Here is a 23,760-nt window from a genome sequence, read left to right on the forward strand (position 1 = left end):
ATACTTATCTCTCTCTCTCTCTCTCTCTATATATATATATATATATATATATATATATAATATATATATATATAATATATATATATATAAATAATATATGTATTAGTATGGGTTATTTAAATAGTATAACTGATTGAGTTAATATTTCAAATATTTTTTTTTGTTTGTGTGTGTGTGTATGTATATATATATATATTATATATATATATATACATACACACACGCAGTTCATATATTTCTGTAACAGGATTCACATACACACAAAAATGCGTGGAAATGTATATTGCGGTATATTCATTTGTCTGTATATGTGTGTGTGTGTATATATATATTCGTATATACTGTAGTATACACGTCCACGTTTTTCGTATAAAAGAAACGCAATATATACAACAGATAAAAAAAGGGAATAATCGTTGAATATATATCAACGAAATTTGAGTTTAGAGTTGACGGTAGAAGTTAGCGACGTCTGTGGCAGTTAGCGTTAGCAACGATGGTGGTGGTCGGGGGTCATTAGAGACATACTAAGAAAGACACGTGTTTAATATTGGATCGAGACGAAAAAAAATATATATATAGCTTATCGAATTTAAATCCTTCGTATAGACTCGTCCGATTTAGCCTTCTTCTGTGAAACTAAAGTCGATATAGTTACATGTACGATTCCTATACTGAGTGAAGTTTCCGACAGTATTATAACCCAAAGTTAAATGCTGTATCGTTTCACAGAAATACGTTAAGATTTCTTCGTTAATTCAAGGAAAAGGAAATAAATGAAACACTGATGAATATATATATATTTGTGATAGATAAAAAAAAATCGTTGATTAAAATAAAATAAAATAAAATAAAATTTACCTCCTACAGCAGCGTGCAGATAAATAAACATATTCAGACGGTAAAGATGCTGAAGCCATTTGTGAGTAAGAACTGGTCCACTTGGAAGGTGCCATCGATTTGAAGCTAAGTATAAATGTGGCTGTTGGTGGTGGTAGGAGATAGATAGAGGCGTAGATAGAGGCGTAGAGAGAGGAAGAGGGAGAGAGCGAGAGAGAGGGGGAAAGCATTGAAGGTGGGGGAAGAAGAGCTAGGCGCACTATACAAAAGCCAGCTAGGAAGAAGGCAGCTGGCCTAAACTATCAATATATTTATCAAGCGGTGGGACAACATCGTTAGAGACCCTCCCTTTCCTATAACGTTACTATTGGGCTGGAGGTCAGTATGATGGTCTTGCTTCTTCATGTCGACGCGTCTTTAAAAGCAGAAAAAAAAAGCCTAAGTCTATCTAGGCAGTAGCCTTTATTAAGTTCACTCTCTCTCAGATAAGTTTTTTCATCGAAAGGAGAAATAAATGCCGCATTTATATTCTCTCCTCGGTCGCCTTAGGAAGGAAGGGAATAAATCACATAGTTTGGCCAGTGGTGTGTATATGTGCGTGTGTGTATATATATATATATACATACATACACTACATTTCGGCTACTTCGAAGGTCTTGATATGAAAGTCATCCGAATTTTAGTGTTTCTATCACCAATTATTTTATTGTGTCTGGGGAAAGTCATTCTCTTTTAGTGCCTCATTAACACACTCACCGGTTCGATTTCCACTCATTTACTTATTAATTTTTTTTCTAAAAATTTCGTTGCATCTGGCAAACGAAATATTACCAATTATTTCAGGTGAAAAATTTACAAAAAAAAGAAAAAAAAAAAGGGCTCACGAAAATATTTCAAATAAAAATTGACACTTATAATAATAATAATAAAAATAAAAATAAAAAAATAAAAACGAGAAGAGGAGAGTTTCTCTCAAGGTAACTACCGCAGTATAGTTTATTCTAACAGAACATCCACGTTTAACAGGGCATAAATATTACCTCTCGAAATTGATGTCGCTAGAAGAGAAGAGTAGAATCTCAAATGTTCACATACAACGGAGTTCTTGACAATCTGAAAACATTAGCAGTCAATCCTAAAAATTAACGGACGAAATACCACGAATGTAATTAAAGGACGAAAAGAAATCTACTCTCTTCCACCGGCAGTTGTAAGGATTAAAGGACGTATTTTATTTTGGGTGTGTTTTATTCTGAACTGGGTTTTTACGTCTGCAGCAACTTATTTACTTTAAATGGGTAGACATCAGAATTATGCACCAGCAGAATAAATTAGATTAGAAATAAAAACAAATGAGATGTAACAGTGACACAGGGTAGGACTGACGGCAGGAAAAGCATCCGCCTGTAGAAAATTTGCATGAATATACTCTGTCCGACCTTTGCAAGCCTGTAAAAGTCGATGTTAAAACGATGATGATGACGATGCCTGTCCTTGGAATGTCACATCAAATAAAAGAGGTTCGGTTTTCAAAGTGAAACCTTCCATGTGTAAGAAGAAAAATAAATGAGGAAACCAAGGTATGTCACCTCGGTGCATACATTTGTACTTGGAATCCATTCCTTGTAGTAATAATAGAAGAAAAAAAAGGAGTGTCCAGATATTACTAAGAAAAGGACGTGGGACAAACTAGTGAAGTGGAGAGAGAATGTAGTTTGACATTAAACAATAAAGCATGTCTTTATTTCGAGACTAAGAGTAAAAATGTTTACAATCTGATCTTACACGTTAATTGTTTGAGTACACCCGAAATTTGCTTGCTGGTGTCCTGTATTTCTTGCGATGAGATTTCACAGATATGTGTTTGAATTTTATTATCTTAGTTCTCTTATTAACATTGATAGGTGAACAATTAGTATCAAGCTTAAGAATGAGGGTAAGAAGTCTGAAAAATATCAGATGTCATATATTTGATTACACTTAAGGGATGTTGTTTAATCAACTGTAATAAGATAGTTTCGAATTCTGGCACAAGGCCAGCAAGTTTAGAGGCGGGATTAAGTTAATTACATCAACCCCCAACTGATACTAATTTTACTGTGAAAGGATGGAAGGCAAAGTTGACCTCGGCAGCATTTGAACACAGAACATAAAACTGGAAGAATTGGATGGATATGTGTTTTCATCTTGTTTGTTGTTACCGCAATGTTTCGGCTGATTTACTCTCCAGCCTTCATCAGGTGTCCTGGTAGAATTTTGGACCCAACCCTGGGTTCTCATTCCTAAGGTATTTTTTTGCTGGTGTATAAATAATAATTACACCAGCAAAAAAATATGTTAGGAATGAGAACTGAAGGTTGGGTTCAAAATTCTACCAGGACACCTGATGAAGGCTGGAGAGTAAACCAGCCGAAACGTTGTGGTAATAACAAACAAGATGAGGACAAATATCCGTCCAATGTAAATAATGTACAGAATTCCTCATCTCTAAAATATAGAACAAGCTGGAAGAAATTCTACCAAGCATTTTGTTCTGCATGCTAATGACTGCCAGTTTACCACCTTATGGACTATACTAAAATAAAAAAAACAAGTATTCTTAGCACAGTAGGTGAAAAATTCTTCAGATTTTGCAATTAAAATGAGAGAAAGTAGAGGATGATGTGGTTCCCAGTAGAATTTGACAAAGCTGGTGTCCCCACCTTCCAAAAAGTATTGCTGAATGATCTACAGCCTAAGGGCTAAGACCAAAGTTCTGGTAAAAGAGAGTGCAAAATTCCAGTTTGATATGCAGGAAGTAGATACAAATTAAAAATTGTATAATCAATGAAAATAATGGGTGGGCAAAAAGATGCAGTCAGATTCTGGATAATCGACAGAGGACCACATTTAATACACTTTGGGTGTATGTAGAGGCAACCACAATAGGAAATTTATAAATTTAAAATGCTCAGGCAGCTTGCTATCTGTGGTAACCTTGTGAATGCAAGAAATGATTTTAACTCATTTGTTACAAACCTGGCTGAAACCGGATCTGGCTCTGAGTACAAATGTCTTGTTTTCATAAGGTTTGAATTAAAATCTTCCACTAAACCTTAGTCACAATTTATGTTCCTAACACTAGCTGAACGAAAACTAAGTTATTTTACTAAATTCTTTGTTATATTTAAAGTAACTGAAAGAAACACAGAGCATCTCAAAATACAGTAATGAAAGGGTTAATGAAAGTATCACAGATAGAATGAAAAAGGGCAATATATGTTGTGGGAGTTGTCCCTTTTGTTGAAAGTAAAAGGTTTTTCACTCCTTGCAAATGAAATAATGAATAGAGAGTGAGAGAGAAAGAGAGAATCATGATCTGTTGGATATGTAGCGTTAATTTTTCATTGTTGGATTTAGTTTGCAAGATTCTTTATGTGAGTTTGTGTGTTGAAGCATATTCTGTTGTGTCTGGGGAGAGACATTTTCTTTTTGTGCCTTATAATTTAACACACTCATCGGTAAAATTAAATAAAGAATAAGTGGAAATTTTACCGGTGAGTGTGTTAAATTATAAGGCACGAAAAGAAAACAACAGAATGTAGTGTTAACTTGCATGAAAAATGAAAGTGGCTGAGATTTAGAAGTATTGAATAGTAGATGGTGGGCAAAAGACCACATTATGAGAATGGATAATGAATATTAAGTGAGAATATGCTGCATCTGACAATATGAAGTACAAAGAGTAGAAGAGAAGGAGAGCATAAAAATGATTATGAAGAAAATATCAGAATGTGTCAGCATAGAAAATCATCTGTGGTTAAGAAGCTCACTTAGCAATCACATGGTTTTGGGTTCAGTTCCACTGTATGGCACCTTGAGCAAGTGCCTTTTATTTTAGCCCTATGTCAACCAATACCTTGTGATTGAATTTGGTCAACAGAAACTGTGCAGAAACTCATCATTTATACATATTTGTATGTCTATGTTTGTCTCTCACCACCACCACTTGACAACCAGTGTTGGTTTGTTTACATCCCCACAACTTAGTAGCTCAGGAAAAGACACTGATAGAATATGCACAGACTTAAATTAAACACTGGATCGACTAAACTCTTCAAAGTGTTACCCCAGCATGGCCACAATTCAATGACTGAAACAAGTGAAAGATAAAAGATGAAAACTTTAACTGTGCCAAGAGCTTGTTTTTTTTTTTTATTAGTAGGACTTCACTGTATGATATTGTCAATTGTTACAGGAAAGAAACACTGAAAACAGCTACTTTCCAAAATAATAGTTTGATATTTAAGCGCTATTATGTCAGATGATTAGGATGAGGACAAAAATAAGAAGAGAAAATTGGGGAAAATAATTGATTATTTAAAAGAAAAATGCCCTCAAGCTAAGATAATACTATCTTGAGGGGAAATAATGAAATACAAGTGAGTCTGTCATAAAAATTCTATGAACAAAATTTAAGTAATAACTGTAAAAGAAGAATATTAGTGAAAAGCTCTAATCAGACCAAAGGCATTGAGAACTTAAAACCTCTGTGATGTTAGATGCTCAACTTGTTATTTTTAATAATGGCTTCGTCAGTTAATAAGACTTAGTGTAAGAGGAAGTTAATTTACTTTTTTTCTTTCTCTTAAACTAAATGTATTAAAAGATATTTTCATAATTTAATAATATATAGTCTGGCAGGAAATGGTTCTATTTCGCTTTTTATTCTTCTACATTCATAGGCAGAACTCTGGCTGTGTAGTTAAGAAGAGTGCTTTGCAACCATATGTTCTCAGGTTCAGTCCCACTGAGTGGCCCTTAAGCAGGTGTCTTCAATCATAGCCTCAGGCTTACAAATGCTGGGTGAGTGAATTTGGTAGACAGAAACTATGTGGAAGCCTGTTGTGTGTGTGTGTCTATCTATACAGACACACACACACACACACACACACACACATATATATATATATATATAGATAGTTAGTTTATGCATGTGTGTCTTTGTGTTTGTTTCTTCACTGCTTGACAATTGGTGTGGGTTTGTTTATGTCCCCACAAGATAGCAATTTAGCAAAAGAGATCGAAAGGATAAATACCAGACTTAAAAATAAGTACTGGTGATGACTTATTTGTCTAAACCTATCAAGGCAGTGCCCCAGCATGGCCACAGTCCAATGCCTGAAACAAGTAACAGATAAAAGATTCTGGTTTCAAATTCTGTTGTGATTAACTTTGCTAGTCTTTATAAATCATAGAATAATGAACAGTAGAGTGACAATTGTTAAAATGTAGGAAAAAAAAAATTCTCTTGCATTATTTCTTCCAACACTCTAGGTCCTGTGTTCAAGCCTTGCCAAGGTCAACCATGCTTTTCATCCTTTTTGGGCATCAATAAAATCAGATAGTAATTAATTGAATCAATGATACAGACTAATCCCCTCCTATGAAAATTGCTGGCCTTGTGATTAAATTAGAAGTCACTTATTTTAAGATTTATAAAATTAGCACAAGGTTGACTTTGCTATTTCCTATTTCCACATTTGATGAAGTAAAATATCAGACGAAGCACCGGAATCAATATAGTCCCAGACCATAAAGTGAAATCAGTAAAAGAAAATATAATGAAGTTCAATGAGGAAGTCAATAATTCAGTAATATCAAACAAGAGAGATTCATGATAGTTACCATATTTTAACGTGTATAAGGTACCCTTGGGTATAAGGAACACCCTAACTTTGGGGGCTTAAAATTTGGAAAAAAGGTTTTGTAAGAGATGATAATGCTGTCCATGTATAAGAAATTCCTCTATTTTTTTAGCCTAATTTTTAACAAAAAAGGGTTCCTTATATATATTAAAATACGGTAGTTAGAAGAGAAGAAAAAGAAACTTGCAATGGGAGAAATTTACAAAGACTAACAGTGAAGGGAATGGAGCTTCATCCTTTTAGCATCCACATTCCTCTGTCAAATGTAATGCTTATTTATTCATATTACTTTGAATTAATCATGTATTAACATTTAACTTTGTGATTTTGACGATGTGATTGTTTACTTTTAAAATGACATTGTAGAGTAAGTGTGCAAGGTCGGATCTGGTTGGACTGAACATAAAACGGGAAGAATATTTTAGCTGGATATGGTCAGTTTGAATGCTAAAGGGTTATGGCAGTGTCATAGTCTTGAGTGAAGGCAGGTGGCCTAGTGGTTAGGGTATTGGGCTCATGATTACAAGATTATGGTTCCAATTCTAAAACCAAATGTGTTTTTGAGCAAAATACTTAATTTCATGTTGCTGCAATCCACTCAACTGCAAATGAGTAAATGTACGATGGACTGGCATCCAGTTCAGGGAGAATGTTGTGATCTTGGTCACTTATGCTCCATGGAAACTGAGTAACCAGCTCTATGAGCCCTAGGACTTGAGATAGTAATGTTCAAGGGAGGATGATGATGACAGCCTTGAGGAAAGAAGGAAATTCAAGGAGGAGGATAAGTAATAATTAAAATTTCTTTAGCTTTTGAAGAACCTAAAGTGACACTTAGAAAGGTTATTTGTAGATTTCTATATCCACTGATGGTTGTGATCCTACAGGTTTAACATGTTTTGACTATGTAATTACAAGTTAGAATTGGATATTTAAAAAGAAAATGAGATAGAATAGAAACATAGTTAAGAAAATGCTATTTGATATATTCAGACCTATTTAGTAGTGTATGTATGGAAAGAGAGAGTGAGTGTGTTTCAATTTGGCTACAAGAACATTTTCTTAAATACTGCTCAAGATGAATTGTTAGCTGTAGGCACTGAGGCATTAATAATAAAGCTTAAAAAAAAAAACTGAAAAAAGTGGAAAAGACTTCCAAAGACTATTATATCAAAGACAAAAAAAAAACAAACAAAAAAAATTCTAATCAACAGATAAAAAAAAGATAGGACTGTAATTTCTTTGTATTATTAAATTCATGTAATAGGAGTTATAATGTTTCAGTTAGTTCTCAGTAAAGCAAACCATGGCTTTGTAGGAATCAATTCAGTTATACTGAAGATATGAGTTCATATCGCTCTGCAGACATACATATTAATATTCCCTCTGTACAACACACTATTTGACTGCTTCAATTTGTCATGAAAGCTTGAGTCATATCCAAGGGATGATTTCCTTTTGGTTGCTTAATTCTAGAAAAACTAGAGCTAAGACATGATGAAGTAAACTAACTATCTTTTATAATAAGATATTATGTCCAGTCTATATGTGCCCAACACCAATTAAAAGAAAAAAATCTAGACCAGTGAAGCTGGCTGACATCTCTGAACTTGTTACCACAGGTACCAGTAATAATCAACGTTCTCTCATAATGTCTATTCTTTTGTCTCTAAAATTAAACAAAACTGTCTCCTATCACTCTCACACACACACATACAGTGAAAACCTTATTAAATAGACACTGCTTAAGTTATCAAAGTAATCTTTAAATTTGACATCTGGGTAGGAGACACAAGTTTTTCTTTTCTTTTCTTTTCTTTTGTATATATTATGTTTTTTTAATAAGGAAAAATTATTTTATACTCTATAGACAAATGATTAGTTTTTCAGTGAGTGTTGTGCAAACTATTTATTCAGATAAGTCTGTCACATGGAGTTTGCAAATGACTATTCATTCAAATGCATCCTTTTGTAACTATCCGTTCATTGAAATGAAGTCGATCACATGGTGTTGAATATAAAGGCTTAGTCAAGTGGAAACCTTCAAAGTGAATGCTGCACAGTCATCAGCAATGATAAATCTGAATCCAAACTGCATGGTTTTTTTTTTTATGGTAGCTGAAGGACGGTCTCTAGTATAGCTTTACAATCACCAAAAAAAGCTACAATATATATCATCTGCCATTGATTCAATATCCTATTGATATTTACACCAAACACAAAAAAATCACAATGTTTAACACGTTAACTGCCACACGTACCACCAATGGTTCATCGCAAACTTTACACAACTGCCACATGCATCATCAGTGGCACATTTTCATAATTTGAGAAAATATTTTATCCTGTGCCTTTGACATGGTTTCGAGGATATTTAAATAACGTGAATGTTAAATATTAAATTCCAATTACGAAATGCTTGTAAAAATGCAAAAAAATTACATTTCCTTGTAATTAAACAGTATGCTGTGTGACCACGCGAAATACAGCAAGTTCCAGTAACAGGCCATGGCAGTTAACAACATGTTAATGAGAGAAGTCTCTATGCTGTTGCTTGATCTGTTAGAAACAGCAACCAATTCTCTCTCAAATCATATACATCTTAGAAAACTCGGTTATATTGAATTAATATGGTTAGGAAAAAGACAGGCTGGTCATGACTGGAATGCCTCTTGTCATAGGTTTGTTTGATTAGGCTGCCTGAGAAAAAAGAAGAACTAGACAATGTTTTCAAGTTTTGGCACAAGGCCAACAATTTTATCGGGATGGAGCAAGTCAATTACATTGACCCCCAATGCTCAACTGGTATTTATTTTACTGACTCTGAAAGGATATAAATAAAGTCAACCTTAATAGAATTTGCACTCAGAATGTAAAAAGGTGGCAGAAATGTCACTAGGTATTTTATTTCACACACACATTAATGATTCTTGCAGCTTGCTGCCTTAAACGAGGACTAAATAATAATATTACTAATTGTACTTACTTAGAGTATTGCTAAGGTTTAATGTTTTGTTGTTGTTTGGGACCAGCTTATCCCTGATGGGGTAAACCTAAGTATATAATATTTTATGTTATCTCCTTTTTTCTCAAACAGAGTATCTGGGACTTACACAATCCAAAAATGTCCTTCCCTTTTAAAACTCTTCAGGTTTGACTTGAGAAACATTTAACTGCTATTTCTGGTAGGCTGAAACGATTCCTTAGCTTGATAAAATATTTTTATTGCCAAGAGTACATAGAAAAGAAATAGATTTAAAAAGTTATCTAGTTAACAGGTCAACCAATGGTGGTGGAAACAGTATTTTCCATTATAATTTAGCACGACAATATATCCTGATATTGCAACGAAAGTGTCCGACAGTTGATAATCATCTTTGAAAAATTCAAATATATTGTAATACCATCAAGTCTGTTGAAGAAGTTAGTACCAGTTAGGAAATTGGTAATTTATGTGAAAATCATTAAAATATGAACTAAAATCTCTGAGCCATATGTTTAATGTCTTTCCAATAAACCTTGTCTGATGTCTACAAAGCTGAGAGATGATCAGTTGGTAAGGAATCATAAAACACACTCAATTTTTTTCTTTTTTTAAGTAGTGCTTTTAGGTGCAATTATTGCTATGTGGTTAAGAAGTTCATTTTCCAACCATATGGTGCCAGGTTCAATCTCACTGCATGGTACCTAGAACAACTATCTTCTTATTTCTTTATTGCCCACAAGGGGCTAAACACAGAAGGGACAAATAAGAGATTAAGTTGATTAGATTGACTCCAGTGCATAACTGGTACTTAATTTATTGACTTCGAAAGGATGAAAGGCAAAGTCGACCTTGGCGGAATTTGAACTCAGAATGTAACGGCAGACAAAATACCGCTAAGCATTTCGCCCGGTGAGCTTAACAAGAGCAACTATCTTCAACCATAACCTTGGGCTGAGCAAAACCTTGTGGGAGAAACTGAAAGAAGCCAATAATGTGTGTGTGTGTGATGGAGTGCTTCTCCAAAACTTGCCAGATACAAACGATGATGTTATTGTTGCTTCTCCAGTTAAGAAAGTGTTTGCTGGATTTGTATCAATGAAGACAAGTGAAACGAATAATCCCCTATTTGAAAACCCAATAAGGATTTGCAGCAGGAAGAGCATTCAGCTGTAAAACAATACCTCAATAATGTATTCATCTAACTCATGCTAGTGTGGAAAACAATGGATATAAAAACAAGAGAAACAAAATGAGTGGTTATTTCATTCAGCTTAAGAAATAATTATTATCATTGAAAACAGTTGTAAATGAGTGTCACTGTCATACAAGCAGTGTTGTATATTTGCAATATTCTGTGCAAACATGCCTGGCCAGAGGAAAATATTATTTTGCTTGGAAACAGGAAGGACATCCACCCCAATAAACTCAGTTTGTCCCATGCAAGTATGGAAAAGTGGATGTTATCCCGATGATGATGAGGTTGATGATGATTAAAAAATTAATATCTCAAAAGTATTAGAAATTATGAGACACTTATAGAAAATATAGAAACACATCTGTGGTTTACAAATATAATTGACATATCTAACAAATCACTGTAGTAGAATAATCTACAACAATTTGATCAAATATTTAATCCAAACATTAACCACAAACTCGTCTATTTGTCCAAGTGGCTATTTTATAGATGTAAGTAAGTCTGACTCCTGTCATATCTCGGACTTGATGTAGCTAGCCAATGTAAACATCTTCACAGTTTAGTTCACAAAGTAAGTATTTAGACAGACCCTAAATGTACTGCTTGGTTATAGGACTGGTGTTTAAAAAAGGGTCAATGTTGGCCAGGGTAAGGTACTGAGAAGGTACCGGATTTTTGACATTTAAGGTTAACAGGTTTAAAAATTATGGCTAGACAGTGTGTTAAATTCAAGATAAAAAAAATAAGTGTAAAGAGCCCCTTCTGTCATGAATGACAATGGGATTACTCCTAGAAAGTTCCCCTCTGAAGCACAAGTCCAAGCATGGTTGTTTATGGAAGACCAGCAGTTACCCTTGCATACCAGCCCCCCCTCTCCATGCCACCCATGTTATCCAAGGGAAAAGCAAAGGCCGACACAATTTGGCTCAAAAAAGCAATGCACAGCCTGGTCTGGAAATCGAACTCACTACCTCATGATACAAGGAACATTAAGCTGTCATTGCTTCTCTCAGACAACATAATTGTAAAACACCAGCTTCACGTAATGTAGGTTTTTGATGTGAGGAGATGCATTTATTAGGAGGAATCTCTATAAAGCTGCTCTATGTAAGGTAGGCCTGAAATGTTCAGACCTAACCAAAACTAATAAAATCAATCATCGATACTTTAATCAAAACAAAAGTAAATAGAATCATCTAATCTATAGGGTGAAGCCAAATCTTTCAAAAGGTGTCTCATAGTGGGACTGAACCCAAAACCATGTGGTTGCAAAGCGAGCTTCTCAACCACATTTCAATTCAATTCAATTTTTTGAATGACCATGCCTGCACACACACACACACACACACATAATGTATGTATGCATACATGTGTGCATGTATCTATGTATATATATATATATATATATATATATATATATATAAATATTATTATGCTTTTCATGAATGATGGTATGTATTTAATATAATTCAACAAAGATAACACTCTCTTTCTTACAAAGAATGTGTGTGTGTGTGTATAATTTTGATTACTTCTTTTGTAAGAATAAGTGTTATCATACATTTGCATAAACATATACAAACGAAAGAGAGAGAGAGAGAGAGAGTGAGAGAGTGAGTGTGTGTGTGTGTGTGTGAACTATTCCTATGGCCTGAAATTTCCAAAAGATAGAAAACAAAAAATGATGAGGAAGGCATGTTAGTGTAATCTTCAAAAATTGTGCTGATTAACACAGTTTTCCTCTTCCACTATTTCTCTGAATAAAATATCTCAGTAAATCTGCCAAAATCTATTATAGAAATTCAGAAACCATTTGTCAGCAGTAAAAAGAATAGTCTATGAAATTTTTGTATGTGTATAATCATGTATGCGTGCCATCAAAATTCCTATTCAAGTATTTTTTTTTTTAGAAATTTCTTTGAGATTCAATTTTAGATTCTCTTAGGTGAATTTTTTTCTTCTTTATAGCTACAAAATTTAAACTCTTCCTTTGTATAGCTTGGTCCTATTTCTTGCTCAGTCAGCACCTTATTTTTAATTAGCATAAAGATATATAGACATAGAGAAAGGTTTGATTGCAAAAACGTCATATTTTAGAATATAAAATTCAGCCAAAATTACTTAAAAAGAGAATGAGAAAAAACCCCAAAAACTTATATTATCTCCCTTGGATACTAACACTATAATGTTACACTCCCCTCACATTATAAGAATTACAGTCGAAACATACAGACACTCCATGCAGATATTATCATCATGCACATAAGTACACATAAATATCTTCATACATATATACACACACGCCTTTCAATACAATCTGGGTGAGGAAAAACTTGCTTTGTATGGCTGCATTTTACTTTTAACTACCCCTAAACATTCAGCAATTCAAGCCAAACAATTACTTCACACACTCAGCTTCATATCCTTTCAATCTAAACTTAGAATCCAAACTTAGAAGAATGAAAATTTAAATTTAGATTTTAGTCCATATTATTTCCCTTATTAGAGGTCTAACACTAATCTGCTCCAATTCTTAAGCTGTTTATAGCAGTGTTCATCAACCATTTTTTTCACCTATGGACCAGGGATTCACAAGCATAACAAAACACAAGAAAGGGCATAATATGTAATTTAATTATTACATATATATATACAACTAAGACTTGTCAAGCTAAGTGAAATTGCAGTCATAGCCAAGGCAGTGTCACATAACTGGCACCTGTGCCAGTGGCATATAATAAAAAGTACCCTTTGAATGTTGGACCTCGCAGAGGCAATGACAAGTGACTGAGACCTTTGGCAATATGCTGTGCTTAAGAAGACTTGACAAGTCAAGTGAACTTGTAGTTGTGGTTGATGTTGGTGCCACGTAACTGGCAACCATGCTAGGGTCACTTAAAAAGCACCCATTACACTCTTGGAGTGGTTGGCATTAAGAAGGGCATCCAACCGTAGAAATCGTGTCAAATCTGAGTGGAGCTTGGTGCAGCTCTCCATCTTCCCAGTTTCAGTCAAACTGTCCATCCAACCCATGTTAGCCTGGACAACAGATGTTAAATGCTGATGATTACGTATGTAAAACATGTTTGCAGACTCCAATAGTCAATAAAATGAAAATAAAATAAAAAAATCTATTCTTTCTGTTTGACCTGGTACTGTATGTTCCATGGTCCAGAACTGGTCTGCAGCGCAGTAGTTGGGGTCCCCTGGTTTATAGAGTAAGGTCTGATGTTCGGAGATTGGCATCAATGGGTGTTAAAAAAAACCCAGAAAAAATGTTAAAGCTGAATGAATAAAGCAATCTTAGGCAACTGCAACTCAGCCAAGATATTCATGTCCGTGCATATGGGGGGGGGGCAGAGGGATGGCGAATGTGTGGAAGCATTCCTTATAATGCAGTTAATGTTAAGAAGAGCAGACAGCCAAAAGTCTTTTGCTGTAATTATATATTTGCAGTTAGTTGTTCAGACGTTAGAATTAGGAGAAGAAAAAAAAAAACAAAAAAAAACCCCTAGTTCTGATCAATGGAAACACATTATATGAAATTATTTAACAATGATAAATGATGCCTTAAAGTAGTTTAATGAAGCGAAAAGCTTAGAATAGTAACTTCATCAGTACATATGCTTTAATTCCCTTTCCTCTTTAAATGTGTGTGTGCACGCGTGCATGCATGCATGTGTGTGTGTGTTTATATTTTCCAATGGATATTATCAGATAAGACACAGAGTACCATACTTGCCTTTAAAAATCACACCAGGTCCTACATGTGAGGTTAGGCCTATATTACATGGTTTAATGCACTAAAAACTTTTGTCCCTGAATATGATTGCTGAAATTGGGATGCATCTAATATGCCTGAGTGTCTTTTATGCCATCAAATACAGTAGCATTACATTAAAAGAAAAAAAATCCCCCCAAAACAACAACAAAAAAAAAACTTAAATGAGTGATGATTTGATTATCAGTAAATTGAATCATACCATTTGCATAAATCAATACATTAAAAATTTCCAATCATCAGCAAAAATAAAATTTGAAATCTGACACAAATATTAAAAATACTGTGCTGTGCTTTCAAATGTTAAAAAAAAGTTGAGTAACTTAAATATACATGACAGCAAGAGACATATTTCACATTTGAGGCTAGAATTATCACCACTTTAACCCTTTCGCATTTAAACCGACTATATCCAGCCAAATCGTTCTGCCAGATCTAATCTTTCACACCTAGCCGACAAGGTCATTCTAGAAAGTAAACAATCACATCATCGAAATCTCGAAGCTATGAGAGATAAGGCCTGATAAATTCAGAGCAAAGTGAATTGACAAAATAATCTGAATGTTCAAGGGTTAAATGTATTTTATTTTAAAGCTGAATACATGATGTGTGTTGAAAGAGAAAGAGAGGAGGTGTAACTTATTTAAGTCAGCTGAATAGTGTCACATTGTCAACATCATTATTATTCAACATCGACAGACGAGACTACGAGCTGGCAGAATCATTAACATGCCAGGCAAGGTTAACTTTGTCTTTCATCCTTCCGGGGGGGGGGTGATTTAGAATAAGTACCAGTCGAGTACGGGGGGGGGGGTCGATGTAGTCGACTGTCACCCTCCCCCAAATTCCAGGCCTTGTGCTTATAATAGAAAGGATTATTATTCAACATCCACTTTTCCATGCTTGCATGGCTGAGGCAGATTTTCTACAGCTGGATGTCCTTCCTATTGCCGACCCCCACCTGTTTCCAAGCAAGGTAATACTTCCCCATAGCTAGACATGGTTTTCATGGAAGACTGCAAACAAAACAACATGCTTGTGTACAAACATCCTGTGATGTCAAGACATAGGCACACATACATACGATGGGCTTCTTTCAGTTTCTATGTACCAAATCCTCTCGGAAAGCTTTGGTCGGCCTGAGACTATAAAAGGGGAAACTTACCAAAAGGTACCATGCAATGGGATTAAACCCAATGCCACATGGTTTGGAAACAATTTTCTCAACCACACAGCCATACCAGTCTCTCTGATGGAAGAACGTTAGACTTCCTCTTCGAGTCTTTATTTATTCCACACCTGCTCCTATTTGAAAACAGTCGACTGAAAATCACCATTGTATCCAGAATAAGATCTGGTGGTTGGGAACCTGCTAAATGAGTTGATTTTAGTAGGTTCGTAATACATACACACACATGTGCACGTGTTTGTGTGTCTGTCTATGTATGTGTGTGTGTGTGTTTACATTTAGAATGTAACAACAGAGACACTGAAAAATATGTAAATAAGTCTTCTATAAACGATGTTATCTAGAATGCCAAACCAGCTTTAAAATAATACGTTTTCAGTCTTTAAAGGTAGCTTTTCACCTTTTCTTTTCTTTCCAAGGGTGTTTAACTATTTGTATTATGAGCCATTATTTAAAGCTAGATTGGCATTTGAGGTATACGTAGTTTATGGAAGTTTCTTTTAACACTTAAGTTCTTTTTGGTTTATAAGTGTGGATAGTTTCGTGAGAATAGCTATATACATACATGTGAATATATATATATATATTATTAATATTTAGCAGAAGCAACCGAGTGACTCAAGTTCTGAGAGCTTCGTGCACTGGCACTTATCAAACACTTATACATATAAGTAAATTACAACAAATAGCCCTTTTCATATAAAATATATTATAACAAATAACAATTTCTGTCATTAAATAAATTCAAAGATTATTACTTTAAAAGCTCTAAGAGGAAATCTAACATTCTTCCATCAGAGAGAAGTGAAGGAAATAAAACAAGATCTATCACAGAATGATTGAAAAGTAACAGGAAGAATCAAACCAAATATTTACTGACCTAAAAAAACCCCCAAAAAACAAAGGGTCAGTCAAGAAAAGCAAACAAATGAAGAACCATCTATCTATCTATCTATCTATTTATCTATCTACCCCACCACACACACGCAAGCATACATACTATGTTTACTTGTACAGGCATAGCTGTGTGGGAAGAAGTTTGCTCCTCTTCTCAACCACATGGTCATGGGTTCAGTCCCACAATGTGGCACCTTGGCCACATGTCTTTGGTTGGTGGATTTGGTTGGTGGAAACTGGTGGAAACTGAGAGAAGCCCATTTATTGTATCTGTGTGTGTGCGTTGGTGTTTGTCTCCTACAATCACTTGACAACCGGTGCTGATATGTTTACATCCCTACCAAATTAGCAGTTTGGCAAAAAGAGATTGATAGAATAAGCAGCAAGCTTAAAAATAAAAGTACTGGTGTCAGTTTGTCCGACTAAAATTCAAGGCAATGCCCCAGCATGGCCACAGTCTAGTGACTGAAACAAGTAAAAGATATTAAAAGATAAAGAAATTTGCTCTATTTTATACCTTGTCCTAACAGAAAAAATGTTTGACTTGAGAATAAATATGGTACACACACACATACACACACACATTTCAGTGCTTGTGTTATTAACAGAAGTTAATTGTACACAAGTGTTCAAAAAAACCCCAAAAACCAACAGAAATAATAATTTAGATAAACCACTGTTGGTGCTGCTTGTTCAAGAGGAGAGACTTCATATATCTGATGACAATGATGCTGGCAGAGACAAGATCACCAATGACGACGATGATGATGATAGTGAAGGGTGGTGGCAGTGGTGGGGATTCATAAATGACAACAACAATGGGCTTTTAGCAAATGCATTTACAATTTCATTTGCTTACTGATAATGACCTCAGCAGCCAAAGTGTGTACTCTGGGATACAATTTAATTTTAGTAAGATTTTTTTTTTTTGGTGGGGAGTGGTGGTGATGGTGATGGTGTGGTAAGAATTAATGAGAAATTCCAGCAAGTATAGTGTGTATATGTGAGTGAGTGAGTGTGTGTATGTGTGTCTGCATATATGTACATATGAAAGAGAGAAGCGGAGAGAATGAGAGAGACAGAAATGAAAGGACAAATGAAACAGAAAGTGAAGTGGGGGGGGGGAAACACAACATTAAGGAAAGACCAATCTATATATGTTGTCTTTAGATAGGAACTTTACATGGAAAAGGGGGAAAAAAAAAAGAAGAAAGAATTGCTGTAATATCAGAATTGAGACATGGAATGGTTAACAGAAGAATTACCTGGGGGTTGTGTGTGCAAGTATGCATGTGCACGTGTGTACGTCAGTGTACATGTGCTCGTGTAGTGGGGGGGGGGGTCTTGCTTCCTTCTCCACTGATATTATTAAACCATCAAATCAAGAGTACAAGATTCAAAGTTTTCTTTAGACATCAAATATTGGCGGAATTGAAGAAAGGGAGAAAAAAAAAAAGAGAGAAAGAGGAAGAGAGAGAAAAAACATGATCGTATAGAAAATTGAAGTAAGGAGAGAAGAAGAAATGAAGTTGAAAGAGTTCAGAGAGGATATCAAAATAGCTTAGAATCTAATAAATCAAAGGCTCCCTTCTCTTTTCTTACACACACACATGTGCGGGTGCGCATACGCATACAATTAAAGATTAAATGCTATTAGCTTTCCCCAAACTTTCTTAATAATAACTTTATCTTATGTCTCCTGATAATCTTCAAGATTGATTAAGATTCTTAATCTTTCTCCTCATGTATTAAACAAGCAATATCTAAGCAAGCTTTTAGAATGAGAGAGAGAAAGAGAAAGAGAGAGAGGGAGAGAGAGCAAGGATGACCAACTCAAGAACATAACTGGGTGAGAGAGAAACTAATACTCTGTCACCAACACTGTGTTGGCTGTCATCAAGACTCAAGTGGACTCTCAAATTATCACTGTATCACCGCGGATGAGTCACTAAAGTAGAAGTGTGGGCAGGCTAGCTGTGAATATAGTGTATAAGAAAGGATGGGCTCTGTCAGACTGGTTTTTCCCTAGATGCACAACATTAAAAAAAAAAATCTTCCTAACCAGTGCGTTTTTATAGGAGCCAAACTGAAAAATTCCCACCATTCAATGTGTCAACATAAGTAACCAATTCAGGGTTTTACTTCCTGTTGCAAAAACATCTCTGACAAAATACTTTACTATATATACTGTCGTATATATATTCTTTTCTTTGTTTCAGTCATTTGACTGTGGCCATACTGGAGCATCACCTTTAGTCAAATAAATTGACCCCAGAACTTATTTTCTGTAAGCCTAGTACTTATTCTACTGGTCTCTTTTGCTGAACCACTAAGTTACGAGGACGTAAACATGGCAGCATCAGTTGCCAAGCGATGGTAGTGGGGCAGGGGTCAAACACAGACACACAAACATACACACACACACACACACATATATATACAACAGGCTTCTTTCAGTTTCTGTCTGCCAAATCTACTCACAAGGCTTTGGTCAGACCGAGGCTATAGTAGAAGACATTTGCCCAAGGTGCCATGCAGTGGGACTGAACCCGGAACCATGTGGTTGCTAAGCAAACTACTTACCACACAGCCACTCCTATATATATATAAATATGAGACTAAATGTGATCAGATATTTACTAAATTTACCAATTCACATGGTAAACTATCATTAAATTGACACCATTGTGTGAACATGAAACAGGATTCTATAAAAGTGTCCATTCCGAAGCAGAAAAACCTCAGACTTCACCCACACCGGAAATGATGAGATATTGTAATATTGTATTCTTTCTTTAGCTTGGGTTTTTATATTTACATTTATTTTGGAAATGTTATTTACATATTTGGACATCAATTCTATCTATCTATCTGTGCATCTATTTATCTGCCTGCCTGCTTAACTATCTATATCTATTTTTTTTTACGATCCCTTTTGATCGAAAACCTACCCCCACCTTTTTTTCCCTCCCTAAAAAAGAAAAGCTCTACTTTGTAATTTATCCCCTGTGTTCAGCCATGTGTGGCTAATAAAGAAACATATCTGTGCATCTATCTATCTGTCTGTTTACCTATCTATCTATCTATCTATCTATCTATCTATCTATCTAATCTATCTATCTATCTATCTAATCTATCTATCTATCCGTCTGTCTGTCTGCCTATCTATCTATCTGTCTGTCAGTCTGTCTGTCTGTCTGTCTACCTATCTAACTGTCTTCCTACCTATCAATCTATCTATCTATCAATCAATCAGTCATTCTGACTTTCATAAAACATCTGCAGGCTCTGTTTTATAATTCAATATCATGTTTAAACTTCCATATACTTTGAAGGGATATGAAAAATCTATTATACACTAGGAAAATATGTTAGACCATCTATCATATACTTTGAAAAGTCATAGACCACAAAAGTGATAATAATAATCTTGTTCTGAATCAGAAGGAAAAAAACTGCTTCACGCCTATGACGCTTCAATATTGCAATATTCAATAAAGACACATGCACACACACACATACATGCATGGTGTGTACATAATAATCTTTGTGTTGATAAAATTTTGTTTCATTACAAAAGTTCTAAAGAATACAGCAGCTATGTTTTCTGCCTTTAAAACATGAAGTTACAATAAATATCCCACTTTCTTCTGTGGTTGGATATTATGATAAAGGTTTCTACACAACCCTACAGTTCCAAAAAATAATGTGAATTTGCAGAAACAACCAGCCCACACTGTGATAGGAGACACAACACTCTCTGAGTGCAAAGGCATGTCTATATACGTGGCCATGGAGTAGAATCATAATTAAAATGTATTTTCTAAAATGACTGCTGTTTCTAACAGGTATGACTAGACTTCAACCTACTTTTGATTCTCAATTCGATGCAATATTTTCATTGAATTTGGATGTGGAGATTTTCTTTTATAGCCATTTTTTCATGGACAGAATGGTTTACCTGTTTCCACAGACAGAACAGCTTTACACCAGGATCATTCACTAAACCAATGGAATGGCAATCATACTGTGAAGCAAACTGGAGCAAGCAGAATTATGTGTTTGATTTGGGAGGATGCCATTCAGTGACATTAATAGGAGGTCATCTTATGACCATATGGTCAATAGTCCAGAATCTGAAGCACACAGCCATTGTGTTTCATATTGGTTTTGAATTTTGGTACATGGCTAGCGAGTTTAAAGGAGGGTGTACAAGGGGGTTCTTTAAGGATATTGTGTAAGGCCTGGTTAGATGCCCAACCTTCCGAGTCTTTTCACAAGGTTTAGAAAAACTGAAGGATCAATGCAATAAGTGTGTGAATCTGAGAGGGGAAATATGTTGAATAAAATCATGATTAACTGATCTCCCTGTATTTCCTTTTATCCAAAGACAGGAACTTTTTGGCACCCCCTCGTCAGTTGATTACATTGACTTCAGTACTCAAATGGTATTTATTTTATCGATTCTGAAAGGATCATCATCATCATCGTTTAGCGTCCGCTTTCCATGCTAGCATGGGTTGGACGGGTCAACTGGGGTCTGTGAAGCTGGAAGGCTTCGTCAGGCCCAGTCAGATCTGGCAGTGTTTCTACGGCTGGATGCCCTTCCTAACGCCAACCACTCCGCGAGTGTAGTGGGTGTTTTTTACGTGCCACCTGCACAGGTGCCAGACAGAGCTGGCGAACGGCCACGAACGGATGGTGCTTTTACGTGTCACCGGCACGGGGCCAGGCAATGCTGGCAACGGACACGAACGGATGGTGCTTTTACGTGCCACCGACACGGGGGCCAGCCGAGGCTGGCAACGGACGCGAACGGATGGTGCTTTTACGTGCCACCGACACGGTTGCCAGACAGAGCTGGCAAACGGCCACGAGCGGACGGTGCTTTTACGTGTCACCGGCACGGGGGCCAGCCGAGGCTGGCAACGGACACGAACGGATGGTGCTTTTACGTGCCACCGACACGGGGCCAGACAGAGCTGGCAAACGGCCACGAATGGATGGTGCTTTTACGTGCCACCGACACGGGGCCAGACAGAGCTGGCAAACGGCCACGAACGGACGGTGCTTTTACGTGTCACCGGCACGGGGCCAGGCGAGGCTGGCAACGAACACGAACGGATGGTGCTTTTACGTGCCACCGACACGGGGCCAGGCAGAGCTGGCAAACGGCCACGAGCGAAAAAATCAACCTTGGTGGAATTTGAACTCAGAACGTAAAGAAGGACAAAATATTCTTTTCTACTCTGGACACAAGGCCCGAAATGTTTGGGGAGAGGGCCTGTTGATTAGATGAACCCCAGTATGCAACTGGTACTTAATTTATCGACCCTGAAAGGATGAAAGGCAAAAGTTGACCTTGGCAGAATTTGAACTCAAAACATAAAGACAGACAAACTACCAGAGGGACAAAATATTGCCAAGCATTTTGCTTGGTGTGCATTGTGTTTCAGAATATCTTGAGAAAGGCTGACAGGCTACAAGTTCCTATATAAATATATACCCAGGCCTATTCCCCATTTTATTTAGGAGGGGGTAGCCACATCAAGACACATACCAGGCATTCCATTCATTTCTCAGCTCAAAGGGGCAAGCCCTGTTCTATGCTCAGAGCAAGGCATAGAATGCAACCCCCAATATCAGCAGTAGGGCCTGACAGCATATGCTGGTTCCATACTGCTTTGAGCAACATCAAAATTCCCTCATCTGTCCACAAACAATCTCCAAGCTTTCCTATCATTTATAAACTCTCTTGCCTCTCTCACTCCAGAACCTCTCACCACCAAAGCTTTCCTCACTCCATCCATCCACACAAACTGAAGTTTAACTACTAAAAACAACACACCTATGTACTCACATGTATATCTGTGTAGGGGTATATGTGTGTAGTAACTGTTTAACTGTAATCCTGGCTACGACATGCATATACAGGAATTAGGCTCTAAATAACCACATTTAACATAAGGGTATATCAAACATGTTTGTGTTTTTGCATAATGAAAACAAATGCAATGATTACAAAAAAAAAAAAAAGAAAAAAAAAAGAGAGGAAAAATGAAGGGATTAAACTTCTGAAACCAAATCCCAGTCTCTCTGCAAGGAGCATGGAAAATGGATGTTAAATGATGATGATGAAGAGCTTTCTTCAGTTTTCGTCTACCAAATCCACTAACAAGACTTTGGTTGATGTGGTGCTATAGCAGAAGAGACTTGCCCAAGATGCTATGCAATGGGATTGAAACCAGAACCATGTGGTTGAGAAGGAATCTACTTACCGCACAACCATGCCTGTATTTATACATGATAATAACTTAATCATATTGTGTGAACTTTATTGTGCTTCGTTAGTCATGTGGTGCCCCATTCCATGGCAAAATTGTATTGCATGAAACTGCTCTGAGGTGCAAAAAATGGTTAGGGACCACAGCAATCACTTCACAATCACCCCTAACTCCTTCTACAGCTACCATTACTACTGTTAAAGGGGAAGACAACCACCGTTCTCTCTGGTGAGTCATTCATTTTTACTCTGACTCTCCATACAACACTCCCATCTTCCCTCGCCTCTGAAAGTAACAGGTCCCACATGTATGTCAAGTTATTTTAAGTGAAGGCGCGCACACGCGGCGCATTGGTGTTTGTGTGGGCTGTGCTGTGTTTTGTTTATCTGTACTCCAGAGGGAACAGAAATGTCAGCAATAGTTTTCAAATTCAAACTAAACTGAACTTGAATAACTTATCAAAGAAAATAAAATAAAATGTTAAAAAATAATAAAAAAAACAAAACCCAGCAAATACATAAAAGAATCGATACTTCTATCAATGAATGGTAGGACGGTTGTATTTACTTTTCTTTTAGAAACTAGCGGCAGTTCAATATTGCTTTGGTTTATATATATATATATATATGGATATGGATATGTGTGTGTGTGTGTGTGTGCATATGTGTGTATGCATACAGATAGATAGATATTTAGATTGGTAGATATATATATAATGTATATATACATACATATACACATACATGCATATACATGTAACACACATACACAAACATATACATACACAAACCAGAGATGGACCAAGAGAAAGAAAAAGAAATAAAGAGAATTAGAAGAGGGCAGAGAGAGAGAGAGAGAGAGAGGGGGAGGGAGGGAGAGAAGGAAGGAGGGAGAGAGA

The 23,760-nt window shown here is 36.0% G+C and overlaps 1 protein-coding gene and 1 long non-coding RNA gene across 2 annotated transcripts in view; one reads left to right on the forward strand and one right to left on the reverse strand.

The window, feature by feature from the left end:
- LOC115215248 (RING finger protein 44) overlaps positions 1 to 23,760 on the reverse strand; it is a 319,144-nt gene that overhangs the window by 39,332 nt on the left and 256,052 nt on the right. The gene's annotated exons all lie outside the window — the stretch shown is intronic.
- On the forward strand, positions 9,793 to 21,976 carry LOC118764487. The gene is made up of 3 exons (XR_005000293.1): positions 9,793 to 9,805; positions 16,835 to 16,844; positions 21,804 to 21,976. It is a non-coding gene; the product is annotated as an uncharacterized LOC118764487 (long non-coding RNA).

The sequence above is a fragment of the Octopus sinensis genome, linkage group LG8 (assembly GCF_006345805.1).
Source record: "Octopus sinensis linkage group LG8, ASM634580v1, whole genome shotgun sequence".
NCBI classification, from domain to species: Eukaryota; Metazoa; Mollusca; class Cephalopoda; order Octopoda; family Octopodidae; genus Octopus; species Octopus sinensis.